General features: G+C 44.4%; 1 pseudogene; it reads right to left on the bottom strand.

Annotated features, from left to right (window-relative positions):
• Positions 1 to 497: 497 nt before the first annotated feature.
• The window catches only part of Nid2-ps7 (nidogen 2, pseudogene 7), a 35,972-nt pseudogene continuing 20,269 nt past the window's right edge, over positions 498 to 16,200 (bottom strand).

Below are 16,200 nucleotides of genomic sequence, written 5' to 3'. Positions count from 1 at the left end.
TGTATCCATTCCTCTGTTGAAGGGCATCTGGGTTCTTTCCAGCTTCTGGCTATTATAAATAAGGCTGCTTTAAACAGAGTGGAGCAAGTGTCTTTGTTATATGTTAGGTTATCTTTTGGGTATCTGCCCTAGAGAGGTAGAGCTGGGTCCACAGGTAGTTCAATGTCTAATTTTATGAGGAACGTCCAGACTGATTTCCAGAATGGTTGTACCAGTCTGCAATCCCACCGACTCTGGAGGAGTGTTGCTCTTTCTCCACATCCTCACCAGCATCTGCTGTCACCTGAGTTTTTAATCTTAGCAAGTCCCTGGTGTGAGGTGGAATCTCAGGGTTGTTTTGATTTCATTTCCCTTATGACTAAATATGTTGAACATTTCTTTAGGTGTTTCTCAGTCATTCGGCATTCCTCAGCTGTGAATTCTTTGTTTAGGTCTGAGCCCTATTTTTTAATACGGTTATTTGTCTCCCTGCAGTCTAATTTCATGAGTTCTTTGTATATTTTGGATATAAGCCCTCTATTGGTTGTAGGATTAGTAAAGATCTTTTCCCAATCTGTTGGTTGCCATTTTCTCCTTACAACTGTGTTCTTTGCCTTATAGAAGCTTTGCAGATTTATGAGATCCCATTTGTTGATTCTTGATCTTAGAGCATAAGCTATTGGTGTTTTGTTCAGGAAATTTTCTCCAGTGCCTATGTGTTCGAGGTTTTTCCGCACTTCTTCTTCTATAAGTTGGAGTGTATCTGGTTTGATGCGGCGGTCCTTGATCCACTTGGAGTTAAGCTTTGTACAGGTTGATAAGAATGGACAGATCTGCATTCTTCTACATGCTTACCTCCATTTGAACCAGCACCATTTTCTGAAAATGCTATCTTTTTTCCTTGGCTCCTTTGTCAAAACTTAAGTGACCATAGCTGTGTGGGTTCATTTCTGGGTCTTCAATTCTATTCCACTGGTATATCTGTCTGTCTCTACACCAATACCATACAGTTTTTATCACTATTGCTCTGTAACACTGCTTGAGTTCAGGAATATTGATTTCCCCGGAAGTCTTTTTATTGTTGAGGATAGTTTTAGCTACCCTGGGATTTTTTGTTATTCCGGACGAATTAGCAAATTGTTCTGTCTAACTCTATGAAGAATTGGCTTGGAGTTTTAATGGGGATTGCATTGAATCTGAAGCAGTCATTAAAAGTCTCCCAACCAAAAAGAGCCCAGATCCAGATTGGTTCAGTGCAGAATTCTATCAGACCTTCATAGAAGACCTCATACCAATACTATCCAAACTATTCCATCAAATTGAAATAGGTGGAGCACTACCGAATTCCTTCTATGAAGCCACAATTACTCTTCTTCCTAAACCATACAAAGACCCAACAAAGAAAGAGAACTTCAGACCAATTTCCCTTATGAATATCAACAAAAAATACTCAATAAAATTCTTGCAAACCGAATACAGGAGCATATCAAAACAATCACCCATCATCATCAAGTAGGCTTCATCCCAGGGATGCATGGATGGTTTAACACACGGAAATCCATCGACGTAATCCACTATATAAACAAACTGAAAGATAAAAACCACATGATCATTTCAGTAGAGGCTGAGAAAGACTTTGACAAAATACAACACCCCTTCGTGGTAAAGTTCCTGGAAAGAACAGGAATTCAAGGCCCATACCTAAAGATAGTAAAAGCCATATACAGCAAACCAGTAGCTAGTATTAAACTAAATGGAGAGCAACTTGAAGCAATCCCACTAAAATCGGGGACTAGACAAGGCTGCCCACTCTCTCCCTACCTATTCAATATAGTTCTTGAGAGTTCAATATAGTTCCAGAGCAATCAGACAACAAAAGGAGATCCAAGGGATACAGATTGGAAAGGAAGAAGTCAAAATATCACGATTTGCAGACAATATGATTGTATACTTAAGTGATCCCAAAAGTTCCACCAGAGAACTGCAAAAGCCACTTAGGCCTGGTCTACAAATTGAGTTTCACAAGGTGAAAGCAACGTGTTCCCTTGATTCAGCACAATTTCTGTGTCCACCTCCTCCACAAAATATGACCAGAGTCTCTAGAAGTGTAGGGACAGACACGAAAAGCATGCAGGATGCTGTTAAGAGGTCCAAGTCGCCCCCACCCTAATTTCCCTTTGTCTCTCTACTAACCCTCCGAGTTCCTGATGAAAGTGGCCAGAGAGTCTCCTGGGAAGCTCCCCAGATGCTTTTGCTGCAGGTGTCCTCAAGGTCAATTTTCAAAATGACTGCTTTTTCCAAGGTTTTTCCCAAGGTACACTACTGGGGACAGCTGTTATCACTAATACATGGCTAGGATTTTAACATCCTAGTGTTTTCATACCAGCCCTAAGAAGGTCCCATCCCTCATCTTCAATTCAGAGTTGGTTCAGTTCCAGAAAATCTTAGACCCTACCCCTAGGCCCAGAGCAGCCAGGTCTCCCTATTCCTACCCTGACGCCATACCTCAGGCAGCCAGGTAGAGACAAAGTCCCTCATGCACAGAGCGACCCCCAGGCACCAGGGTGGGGTGCCCCGGTGCCCCAGCCCTCACTCACCTTACCTGTCTGGACCAGGATGGCCAAGGGGAAAACGAGGTAAAGGAGGAGAGCAGTGAGCCTAGCCACCATGGCTGGGAGCAAGTGCAGGACCCCAGAGGAGGACAGCTATCCAAGGAGAGCCTGAGAGGTGGTTGGGGAGGAGGGGCCGGAGAGGAGGAGCCTATAACAGCTGCAGGACCCCACCAACAGCTAGAACCACTTGAACAGCTTGGCAGCAGTCTGGGGGTGGGACATGGGGGAGAGGGCAGAGGCGGGGCTAACAGACACCCTTGGGTCGCCTGATCCATATTGGGTGGTGTGTCTACTTGTTGCCCACAGAACCCTCCCCATCCTGCATTGCTATGGGAATGTCAGAAGCGGCCTGCGAGTATCAGAAGCCAGGGGGTGAGAAACAGCAGTGGAGATGGTGCTCAGAAATGGCCACCTGTGAGTCACCACACCCTGGCCCAGAGCTTGCGACCTTGGGCCGCACCTTCCTCCTCTACTTCAGTTCTCCCAGCTGCGAGGACCCCAGCACCTCAGCAGCACTTGCTACTCCAGGTTGAAAGCTGCAACAAAATCCCTGCCCCAGACTAAAAGAACTGGTCTGTTTGTGTAGCTGCCTGGAACCAGGTAGAAGCTGAGGACCAGGGCAGGCAACAGGGAGGGTGAGCTCAGTCCAGAGTAAAAGCTGTAGGGAACAGTTCCCGAGGCTTGAGTTAGGGATGGCCTTAGTGAAGGGAAAGTTCAAAGCTGCTCAATCTACTGAGACTAACAAGTGCGCTGCAGTCTTTCCCCATGAATCTCTCTCTCTGCAAATGGAGTCCTACTCCCTGGCGGTGAGAATGCAGATACTCTCTGCTGTGACAACCAAAAACCTACTGCAGCCTGGAATTGAAAGCTCCCAATATGAGCAGGGCTGCAGCCAGCTCTCAGGACAAAGAAACCCTGCTCAGGGTGGCAGCATGGAACCTGTCTATACCATCATGCTGCATAAGCTGCCCTGGGGTCACTTCAGAGCACCTCTCCTATTCCTATTCCTATGGGGCAGATACAACACATATACATATGCACAGGCAGGCAGGCAGGCATGCACAGACACACACACAAACACACACACATACACACACACACACACACACACACACACACACACACACCCTAATGAAAACAACACTAAAAAGAAGAGAAATTTTCTGAGCCTTTAACAAAATCCTAATTCCCTGACTCAGCAAACCAAATCCTATATGCTTAAAGGGGAAGTTAAAACTTACTGAGAAGGGTGCTCTCTATTCAGAAAATAAGGTTCAAACAGCATCTGTCTTCAAACTACACAACAGAGCTGCGGGGGAACTCAAGTCCATCCACTACCAGAAGCCGCGCATTTCCTACCTTGAGCTGTTACTAGAAGGTCTCAGCCCCATGTCAACAGCTGCCCAGAGTAAGCCCACAGCTGCTGGATAAACCTCTGGGACAGCAGTGTTTCCTCTGAACATAAATAATAACAATTACATGTTTCTATGCTTCACACAGCTCACCAAACATTCTTTCTTAAGGGCTAGGCTTTCCCACACATGAACTTGTACACATGAACACACATAAATATTTTTTAAATAAAATTTAAAAGTATTTTTCTCCTCTAAGACTTAAAAGCTTCCAGTTGGAAAATCTCCCCCTGAATGTCTTTTTCATAAACATTCTAGCATTTAGATGTCAGCACTGACTACATTTGGCAGCTGATTAAACACCAGAGATCATGTCCCTCTGGATTATGCTGTTATCCTCAGTTCCCAGTAACTGGTTCCATTTCAGGCCTTTCTGAGCTCTTAAACAGCCACGCACAACCTTTGACACTGTGACACATTATCATCTACAAAGTTCACGCTTCAAGAACCATGAGCGATTGCAAAAGAAAACTCTCTGAAGGTTTTAGAACAGTTTACAGTTTTGTGCTGGGCCATAGCCCGCTCCTCAGGTTTTAGACAACTGTATATACACCCACTTTCCAACAACTGTGTGCTCTTCCTGGGCCAGGAAAATACAACCCCCAACAAAAGGCCACTCAAAAACACATCTGTAACACAAAATCCCTTTGAGGAAATTTTGATTCGTACCTTTAAATCTCTTTAGATAGAAAGAACTCACACTGAATATTTTAGGAGATTGTTAGAAGAATTTGAAAGTTCTAACGTTTAAAAGAAATCCATGCCTTTGGCTTTAACAAAAACAAATACTCATCAAACTTCATCAAGCAGAAAAGGAGACAAGAGGCAAAAGCTTTTCAATGAGACTTTCTGTTTTCAGTTTCTCTGTTTTCCAGCCCAGCTGTTCACTCCCCCACCCCCATCCTCCAGTTTGTTATGTTTTAAATCCTCTAAAGATTAATAATGATGCTCTTAACTGTCTTCTGAGGAACAGACTAATGCAGGCACTCAAAACATAACATATACTAACAACAAATCCTGGCAATACGTTTGTAAATGAAAATCAGAGACCTGAGGGTGAAATAAGTTGCCTTAGCATGGCCAAGATTCAAACTTGACAACAACAGTCCTACCCTAAGTATTACTCTATACTCTGTTAAACACAAAGTGTTTTCTTCCCTCCTGAACTATTTCTCTAAACAAGTCCTGAACCTGCAGAAAATGTCCCAGCAGAACCAGAAAGTCCTCTTTCCTAGGTTAATGTTTTGGTCAATAAACGGACAGAAAAACTGTGAAGTTAAAATGCTGTGGAGAGAGGTGTGACCTCTGACATGTCCTCCTGGCAGAGATCATTGAGCAGGGAAAGCAAGAGATAGGTGTGGGGAAGGATGAATCTAGGACCAGTTTCCCAGTCCATCAGGGTGGATGAAAAGTTGTTCCCTCTGGGCATTCCCCTGCCTTCTTCCTGCTACCTTTAGTGCTAGTGAGTCACAGAACCAGGTTAAGGTGGTTCAGGGCAGGTGAAGGCCACAGCTATGGGGACAAGAACCAGAACTAATAGCAGACACAGGTGTCTATACCATGTTCTCTCCCTAAGGCTCTTCAGCATGTTTCCCTAAGCCTGCACAGCTAACTACCACAGACAAAGCTAAATGGCTGTACCCTCCATCCTGCAATGCCTATGAAGCCTCGACATGGCTCACCTTCTCTGAACTTGCAAACCGAAATTTTTATTACACTTGGGAGGAGAGCTGGCTGTATAATTCAGGCTGGCCTAGAATTCTCTATATGGCCCAGGCTACTCTTGAACCTACACAATCTTTCTGTCTCAGCCTGCCCTTGCCTGCCCTAGCCTGCCCCAGCCTGTTCCAGCCTGCCCGGTACAGGGATGGGCCCAGGTGAATGACCATATCAAGTTTGTCAACTCTGCTATATTTTCTTTAAACAAAACCTCAAATGCCCAGTTTTTCAATGCACTTGCCTTGAGCTTTAGAACTCACGTGGTCATCCACTCCTACCACATACTTCCCTCCACTCAGGGGTGGCATGTACCAGAATCGGGGTAATTAGGAAGGATTTCTCCTTCCAAAGGAGCGACAGGAACATCTGGCTGTGAAAGCACTGGCCATGCCTCTGGATAGAACCTGGTGTTTCTGTTCCCAAGGTCTTTCCTGCCTGGAGTTAGGAAAGCTGCATCTGCCTGTGGAGGAGCTGGGGTTCTGGTGCCCATTGGATCCAAAACCAATGCTGGGTCCTTGAAATACAGGACCTCTACCTGTCCCACAGGTGGCCCCTGTTTGATTTGACGGACCGAAGAAGCCAATTCTGTTTCCCGGTAGGATGCCCAGTTACCAGGTGCTGGGTGTGGCAAAGGAGAAGCATGATCAGAATCTGGAGACATGGTGCCAACATCCACAAAGCTCGAATTAGCCTTTGATTTGAAAGACACATAAATACATCGATTCTGCTGTGGTCTTCCAGGGCCTTCCCCGGTTCAATTGGTGGGTATTCTACATCCTCTCCAGTCTCCTTGTGATAATTGCAACTGTCCTCAGTACAGATCTCCAGGGCTGCAGCATGGTTGAAGGAGTGCTCAAGCGCTGAGGAACAGGCTGTGGAATGGTCACCTCTGACCGTGGCTGGCCAGACATTGTCCAGGGCCAGCCTGCTGCTGATGTGAAAAGCCCACGCCCCAAGAATCCCCGGGTTGCTTAGTCTAAGAACAGAGGAAAGAGTGGATTGTAACCAGTCCATTCATCCTTCTTCAGAATTCATATTGAAATCAAAAGACTTTAACGATCAAAGTCAAACTTTCCATGCTATGCCAAACAGAAGCAAAGCTTCTAAGTAACTGAGATAAATACCGTACAGGAACTTTGTTATAAGCTGCCTTTTGTCTGGCATTGTGTATGGAACACTAAGCCATCAGGTTATATATCTGCTCCAGAAGCCCAAATCAAATATCCTGTCAAAAACCTGGCTGTCTTGAGATCAAACATGGAATGCAAGAATATTTTATGCTTTCTCGACGTGAATGAAAACTTAAATCAGACTCAAGCTTACTTAAGCTTAAAATTCCTAAAACACTTAAATAGTACTGATTTCTACAAGCCGAGCCTACACCAGTGCTTATCAGTCTTCACTGTGCTCTGCAAGATAGGGGTGGTAGCTGTGCTAGTTCTTAGTGAGGAAAAAGTTGGTTTTGAGATGTTAGCTAATCTTCAGATCATACAGCCAAAAGTTGGCAAAGCCACGGCAAGAATTTCATGCTAACACGAAACTTTGTCTTCCAAACATCTCTGTGTACTCTGATTCACATGGACTAATATATTAATGACAGGGGATGATAGATCTATCTGTACTTCTTAATGACCAAGTCTAGAACAATTTTTGAGGAAAAGTTCAACATAGGTAAGATACAAATGTATTAATCAAAATGAGGCTCAGTATTTGGGAACAGATCTTCATTTTCTCTGTAGAGTAGACCATGAAACCCTGTTAGTTCCCAAGAATCTCTTTTCTTAGAGGAGTCTCACCAGATAGTCCCAGCTATCCTAAAACTTAAGATCTTCTGCTGGGATGTGGCACTACTCTTGCCAGCTCAGTCACCTACTATCTCAGTGTCAAGGGTACGCTTGCTGTGAAGAGGACAGCCATGTGTAAGATGACTCCTAACCCTAAGAGAAAGCTCGGGTTAGGAAGGCTCTGGAAGGATGAAGGAACGCCCATTCAGAGCCTGCCCCACATGTGGCCATATATATACACCCACCGAACTAGATAAGATGAATGAAACAAAGAAGTGCAGGCTGACAGGAACTAGATGTAGATCTCTCCTGAGAGACACAGCCAGAATATGGCAAATGCATAGGTGAAGGCCAGCAGCAAACCACTGAACCGAGAATGGGACCCCCATTGAAGGAATCAGAGAAAGGACTGAAAGAGCTTGAAGGGGCTTGAAACCCCATATGAACAACAATGCCAACCAACCAGAGCTTCAGGTGACTAAGTCACTACTCAAAGACTGGCCCTGGGCTCCAACCGCATAGGTAACAATGAATAGCCTAGTAAGTGCACCAGTGGAAGGGGAAGCCTTTCATCCTGCCAAGACTGAACCTCCAGTGATCGTGATTGTTGTGGGGAGGGCGGTAATTTGGGGAGGATGGGGAGGGGAGCACACATATAGAGTGGGAGGGGAAAGGTGTTAGGGGGATGTTGGCCTAGAAACCAGGAAAGGAAATAACAATTTAAATGTAAATAAAAAATACCCAATTTAATAAAGATGGAGAAAAAAATGACTCTGGAAAACGGGACCTAGCCAATGATATCAATCCTGTGTTTGCACGAAATACCAAAGCTCAAATTATTCCAGACTATGTAATTTCCTCAAGAATCAACAATCAAGAATAAGAGGGAATGGCTAAAAAGAGGTATTAAGATTCACTGAATCATATAACGAGATCTTTGTTCACTGGGGCAAGTATTCATCATTCTAGTCTAGGTTTCTACTGCAATAATGAAGAGAGTTGAGGTTTTCTTCAGTTCTCTATCTCTCTTTCATTCTGTGCACTGTCCACTAGCCACTACCTGTACCCAAGTGTATTCATGATACTCTGCTGTACTGGCTGGATTCTGCTACCCTGATGCAGACCTGAGAAGAGATTGCCTCAATCACACAGGCCTGAAGGCAAGTCTGGGGGAGGGGCGTCTTCTTGGTTAATGATTGGTGGGAGGAAGAGCAGTTCATGATGGGTGATACCACCCTAGGGTACCATCTCTGGTTGTGTAAGAAATCAGGCTGAGTAAGACAGAGGAACCAAGCCAATAATAATGTTCCTCCATGGCTTCTGCTCCAGTTCCTGCCTCCTTCTAGGTTCCTGTCTTGCTTTAGTTCCTGCCTTGGCTCCCCTAATGCACTGTGTGACCCAGGACAGTAAACCAAATAAACCCTCTCCTCCCCAATCAGGTCAGTGTTCGTCCCTTCCGTGATTTGTTATATTCAATTGCTAAGGTTTCTTTTCATTTTTTGAGACACAGTCTCATGTAGCTGATGATAACCTTGAGCTTCTATTCCTCCTGCCTGCACCTCCCAAACACTGGGATACCAGGTGTGATAATAAACCCTGTTTGTGTGGCACCAAGGTCAAAACTCTGGGCTTTGTGTCCTCAAGGCAATGTTCTACCAGCAGAGCTTCAACTCTTGCCCTCAGTTGGTGCATATAGAAATTAGGGTTGCAAATAAAACACACCACAGAAGACAAAACTCCAGGCTGAAAAAATGACTTAGCAGGGAAAGCCACTCACCTACAAGAGCTTAGAGCTATAACCAGAATCCACGTGGTGGGGGAGAGCACAAACTCTGACAAACTGGATTCTGACCCAGACACCTCCCCACCAGCTGCCTCCAACCCCCAACTCCCACACAGTAATGTAATTTTAAAAACTGAAACCAATCAGTAAGAAGAGACCCTGGAGCCCCAGCCCATCCCACAGCAGGGTATTGCAGCTGGGAAACCTCTTGAGTTTGGAAGTGGACAGCTTCAAAGCTTCAAAGAGTAAGAAAATACAAAACATGCAAGAGTGGAGCAAAATAAATGCCTTCTAATGAGACATAAATCAATATCCTGGCATTTGCCACAGTGCCTGGTGGGAATCTAAACAGTTAATTTACCCTCCACACTGAGGTCGTTTATGAATGCTCACAGATTGAATTTGTCTCCTAGAAAGAAAAACTGTATCACAAAACAGAACAGACATGCTGGCCTGCCTGTGACTAATCCCTTCCCAGGAACTACTCTCTTCCCTACCTGAATATGCATATGTTTCAGAAGAGGCCTGCAAACATGAATAATGTATGACCTCTGTTGGAGGAAGAGATTCCAGGACTATTAAAATGTTCTTCTCCTTGGAGGGGCACAGCAAAGCATCCAGAGGGAGCTAGGACCATGATCCTGAGCTACTTTAGTTTACAAATGTTGTCCTCTGGGCATGTGTGATGCAATGTTTCAACCCTTAAGACAACGATACTGACAGGAAAAGAAGCCTAAGAGACAGTGTTAAGTATGGAAACACTGAATGGGAGGCAAAGCCCACGCTGAAAGGGGAGGTAGCAGAGTTGTCACTCAGAGTAGTGGTAGGATAATTCTGACTTGCATTTTATGTTATTCCATTGTCTGTAGTTTGTCTCACTTTATTAAGGGTGAGGCACACCAAATCTGTCAATCACTCTGGTCATGTCTCACGCTGCTCCTTTCTGGCGCACGCCTGTGTCTTAAAAATTGTAGTATTTCAAGCACTCAGCCCTCCTTCCAAGGGGCTCTAGGTACAACCTGGGGAGAAAGAGTCTTTAAGCTAGAGGGTAAGAGGTTAGAGGAGAAAGGATAGAGGCCAACTGCTAAGTCTGTTCTAGAGTCTACACTACAGAGCAGGTGAGATGGAACCAAGACTCAGTACGGATCACAGAACAGGAGGGGACACTTGTATGTAGAGCCCTTGGAAATAGGGCTGAGTGCTTGAAATACTATGATTTTTAAAGGCAGAGCACCTGGACACCAACAGCATCTGGGAAGGACCAAGAATCACAGAGTATTAGAATGAGAATTGGTACCTGCATAGCCATAAGAAGCCGTGCGTGTGCATGTGTGTGCCCATGTGTCTGTGCCTGTGTGTGTGTGTGTGTGCAAAAAGCATGTGAGGAGAAAGTTGTGTTTCCCTACTAGAGCCATAAAGGCCTTCATACACCTGCTCACACACACATGCATGCACATGCACGCAGGTGCAAGCGCGCTTGCACACACACACACACACACACACACACACACACACACACCACACACAAGACACTATCATCCATTCACTCCGGTTCTTCACTGCCTCCTTTGATGCTTTCCAGAAATATCAAAATTGCAGGAGAGGGGCAGAGTGTAACCGGAGTGACTGAAAAAATGAACCAAAATGCAAACAACCAGGTAACGTGAAATCCAAGTAAGAAACACCCTATCTACTCTGCATAAGAGATCACCCCTGTATCCGTACTTCAAAGAGGTATTGACTATGGCTCGGCCATTTACTTCTGACATAAGCACCTTTCATAATTTCGGTAAGACTATTGGTAAAACTGGGAAGATATTTATACTTATCACCTATAAGTTGAGAAAGTTTTAATTAAGATAATATCTGCAAGGGTTTTATCACAATGCTCTGCAGATAAAGTGATCGGCAAATTTTTGCTCTGTCACTCTATCTGCCCATGATCTAGTTTGACTGAGAAGCAACTATGGGAAGCCACAACATAACTACTGTGGGCTAAGCTAGTATTGCAAAATACAAAGACAAAAGAGCCCACCTGAAGTCAATAGTCTCTTAGGAGCACCAATTGGACAGACACCTGCAGAATAACCTATTGCAGCACTAGCAGAATAACCCACTGGGGAGACTAAGAAATGGATTTGTCTCTGGCAACACTGTGGGTAAACCAGTCAGCATGATTTCTGGTGATGGTGCCAAAAGAAACCTGAGACGAATAAAAGCCTCATCTACCTCCGCCCCATTATACTACTCATAATTTAATCCTTAACAATACCTGTTTGAAAGACTGAATCATGATGCCTCCTCTCCAGAAATCATTAACCTGAAAAGCGCCCACTGAGGCAGTTAGTTATGACTGGATATTTTTATGTAGCCCCAAGAACAATGTTTTTCACAACAAGCCCCAGTAGTTCTGCAAAAACATATAACCACTGCTGGTTCTGGTTTCTATGCCTGACAGATAGTGCAGGAAAAAGAAAGAATCTTTTAAATATTGGACAGCCTGAAGCTCCAGAGGTCCAGCTTATCTCTTGGTTTTCAACCAGTGCCTTTCTTAGAAGCCACCAGAGGTTATTATCAAATGGTTTCTGGCCACTAGAGATAGTGTCCTCCTAAATGTCCTTCCAGTGCATAGCACAGTCACACACTCCACATTACTCACTGGTAGAGATTCTTCACCGACTGCTCACTGTTAGTCAGGCTGAAGTACAGGGCTTTTCTCTTCACATCATCTGCTTCCCCTTGGCAGAATCCCACCTTAGCAGGAAGCTGTGGCTGGACACTGTAGGATTCTTTGGGGTGAGTTCCAAAAACTGAAGACCATTGGGAGGATAGAGAAAGAGGGCATAGGAATCACATTCATCGGATGCCAGAACGGCCTGGAAAGCGTTCACCTGTGGACAAAGAGGAATTGCAGACACCCTTAAACAAAGAAATAAACAAAAGAAGAAAATCAGAACACAGGTAAAGTGTTCCAACAAGGGGGCGGAGGCCAGATCCTTTTTAGGATTTCCCCATGTTGGTTTTGAACATAATCGCCTTTAGAATTCCGTCTTCAAATTACAAATATAATTTTGTAAACCATGCTTTTTTTTAAATCTTTTCTACCAATTTAGATCAATAGTTAAATAATGCATAAATGAAACACTGGTTTAAAATCTTTAGGATTGCAGGGAAGAGGATGAAGAGGAACTAACTAACACTAAGGATATTTGAAAAAGCCATATGAAGGGCCAGAGAGACGGACAGTTAAGGGCACAGGCTGCTCTTCCAGAGATCCTGGGTTCAATTCCCAGCACCTACTCGCCCATGGTAACTCACCCCTGCTTGTAACTTCAGTTGCAGGACTTCTGACAGCCTCACACAGACATACAAGTAGGTAAAACGTCCATGAACATTAAAATACAAAAGCCATATGAAAAGCTACGTGCCAACTTACAATGAACGTTACAAGGTGGGTAATTCTCCTTCCATTGGCTACAAGTTTTCAAAAAGTCCAGAGCTAGATGTAGGACACCTTGCTCTCAAGTTGTTGGTCGAGGATGTCACAGAGATGATACCAGAGTTGTCAATTCTCATTGCTCAGGGCTACCCATCAGAATGTGATGGTAAGATCCTATAGCTGATGACACCACACAAGTAGGTCAAAGAACTTGAAGACATCACACAGACCTGCCTGCACAGTACTTAGCAGGAAGCTTCCACCCCTGCTAGCTTTATGATGCTAGAAGTTGCTATGCAGACTATTCTCACTCCACTGTGACTACTCAGGGCTACATAACAAAAGCCCTGGCAAGATGTACTCATGGGTGCTCCATAAATGGCAGGAATGCATTGAGGATCACCAATCATTTTCTGGGTGGATTCAAGGTCTGCACTACAAGAGGAAACTTTTGCCTGGCATTGTATATCTGGTCAGGAAACCATGGCAGAGAGGCTCATAAGCCCTGGGAGTGAACCATAACTACTATTTTCTTAAATGGATATATAGTATCAAACTATACCAGTTACAAGCTCAAAGATTAACACAGCTCTCGGTGGTCATTGGGGGAGCACCTTTATACAGTGGATGGTAGTTAATACACATTCGTAACTAGTCCGAGTATTGAGAATGAACTCTCTGTGGAGAGCTCAGCCACAGAAGCTCCCACCGTATCAAGTTACCTCAAGGCTCAGGGAATATTGGAAAGAAAAGAGGTAGAAAGAGTTTAAGAGCCAAAGGTCAGAAGGAGTTGGATCAAAACAATGACATGTTCTCATGATATGGTCGTTGAACTTACAAACTCAGTGCAGTTGGTGTCCAGCAGAAGAGCAAACCACTCAACATTCCCGCACGGATGTGGTAGGGCACTGAAGCCCCTGCCTGCAACTGAGAAGATTCTGTCACTTGAGAACTGCTAGGGGAGGGTTTTCTTTAGGGGTATGATCCCTAGTGAGTGGACCATACTGCAGTGGTGGCCCCTCACTCATGAGTAGGCTTCTCTGTATTCAAGGGATTATTCAAGTGGATATACTGAAATATACTGTATCAATGTATGAAATTCTCAACAAATAACATTATAACAGTGTATTTAAAAGTGGTAAGGTTGTAAACTTCTCCAGTCTAAACTCTTTGAGAGTTCTGGACAAGGACCAAAATTGACTTGCTCATTCCTATACCCTCAGTTTTTATTTTGTGTCTGAACGGCTTTCACATCCATATATCATATTAGCATCCATGCATGCACCCACCCATGCATCCAGCAAGCCATGCATCCATCTATCCATCCATGCATCCAACATCCATACATCCATCCATCTTTGCATCCATCCAGCATGCATCCAGCAAGCCATGCATCCATCCATCTATGCATGCATCCATCCATCCATCTATGCATCCATCCAGCATGCATCTATCCATCCATCTATGCATCCATCCAGCATGCATCTATCCATCCATCTATGCATCCATGCAGCATGCATCCAGCCAGTCAGCAATGCATCCATCCATCCATCCATGAATCCAACATCCGTGCATCCAGCAAGACATGCATCCATCCATCAATGCATCCACCCATTGCCTACTGCAGGCAACACTCAGTAAGGAAGCAGCTGATCAAAAGGCACCCTTACTGATTTCACATCCAAACTCCCTTTCCTTTTCAATCTCTTTACAACCCGAATTATCTTGTCACATTGCAGATGAAGAAAGAGACCCAAGGGCTTGCTTAAGGTCAGGCAATGATTAATGGTGGAAGCCAGCCAGACCCAACAGCTCATCCCCTGCAATAGACAGTCATCTGAACTCTACCAAACAAGCCATTCCAGGACACCTGCTCTGACCCAATCTCCCTTCCCAGGCTCAGCTCCACTAAGCCCTCTACACAGTGCTTAAGGGTCCCCACTCCTACTAAGTGCTTTGATGCTGTGTCCATATTTCCCTGCCCCAAGAAAATCCTTACCAGCAAGCACTGCCTTTAGGGGGTTGAGGACTGTGATTCCCTGCGGAACCCCTTCCATCCTTAGGCACCCACTATGTTGGTTTTCCAGTATGTATTTGGCTCCTGTTGGTTGTCTGGTTTGGCTTTGGCCTCCACTCACTAACTCATCTGAATATTAATTCATCGGGGTTGGCTACCCACTAAACCACATTATGTTTGATGCTGCAGTCAGGACAGAGCCAAAAAACTATGCCCCAAGAGCCTGAATTATAGGAGAGAGAAACAGCCTGGACTGGAATTTTAGGAGAGTGACTGGGGACAGGCATGGTGGCAGAGGCCACAGAAAAAGGAGAGTGTCCAGGACATCAGAGTAGGGTAGGGTAGCATCACAGTGGCGGCCAATGAATGAAGATAAACACTGTGGGAGCCAAAGCAGACCTAGATGAGAGTTGGAGTCTGAATTAACATCAGGGTGACTGTGCAATTACTCCCTGATATTTCATTTACTGAGTTTCAAAGGGACCTTTTCTGCCATTACCACCTTCTTCCACCAAAGAATTAGTTAAGGGATGCTCCACTGTCTTAGACTCTGTAGTTGGCTTCTCTCACTAGATCAAATATGCTTTACAATTTAATAGGGAACTGGGGAGACATTTCTCTTACGAATACTCGCTTTATAAAGAAGGTTGTTGACAAGAAGAAAAAGAAATCACTTATTGGTATCATTACCTCTTCATTTTGCTAAACAAGACAAACTGACACAGCAAGAACCTCAAAACTGAATACAAGGAACGAATGTGTCCTTGTGTTTTTTTCTGCCTTGTTCTAGAACATCTCAAATGTTACTTTTAACTTTCTGACAGTTAATGCTAAAGTACAGCTTTGAGGTTTGGGTAATAAGACAAAGAAATGCAGATATTAATATGGTTTCAAGAAAAAAAAAAACTCTGTAGCTCCTCTGTATTATCTAAATGGAAGAGTCTGCTTACCTTCCTTGTTTTTCAAAAAAAGTTCATGAATTCAGTCCCCACATTCTACATTTGTTGCAGCTGTAGTCCTCAAGTAGGTCATCTTCGGGGCTTGACCCTCCCCAGAAAGGTCAAAACCTCTAAGTTTCCAACTCAGGTACATGAAGAACATGTGTCATCCATCATCAGTCAGGGTAGGGCCAGAGGCTGCCAAAGCTTTATTTCAGTCACAACAAAGTTCAAGTAGGAGATAAAAAGCCGAACTAATAATCTCATCCTTAAATAACCAACTGTGGAAGCTCCTGGTATGGTGGCCACAATCAACTTCACAAGATAAGGGAGAACCAAGGCTCTAAATATAGAGAAATTCCATATGATAAGGGATGTCTGCATGTGGAGATCAGAAGGCAGTGGGGAGGAGGTCTGGGGAGAAGTGAGGAGGCTGTGATGGGAGATCCTGACTTTTAACCTGGAGATCAGCACATGTAGTGCCTTATTTGCTCTATGTCTTTTCTGTGTCACCTTT

The sequence above is a fragment of the Rattus norvegicus genome, chromosome 2, assembly GCF_036323735.1.
Source record: "Rattus norvegicus strain BN/NHsdMcwi chromosome 2, GRCr8, whole genome shotgun sequence".
NCBI classification, from domain to species: Eukaryota; Metazoa; Chordata; class Mammalia; order Rodentia; family Muridae; genus Rattus; species Rattus norvegicus.
Note: the sequence above shows the minus strand (reverse complement) of the source record. Positions and strands in the feature narration are given on the sequence as shown.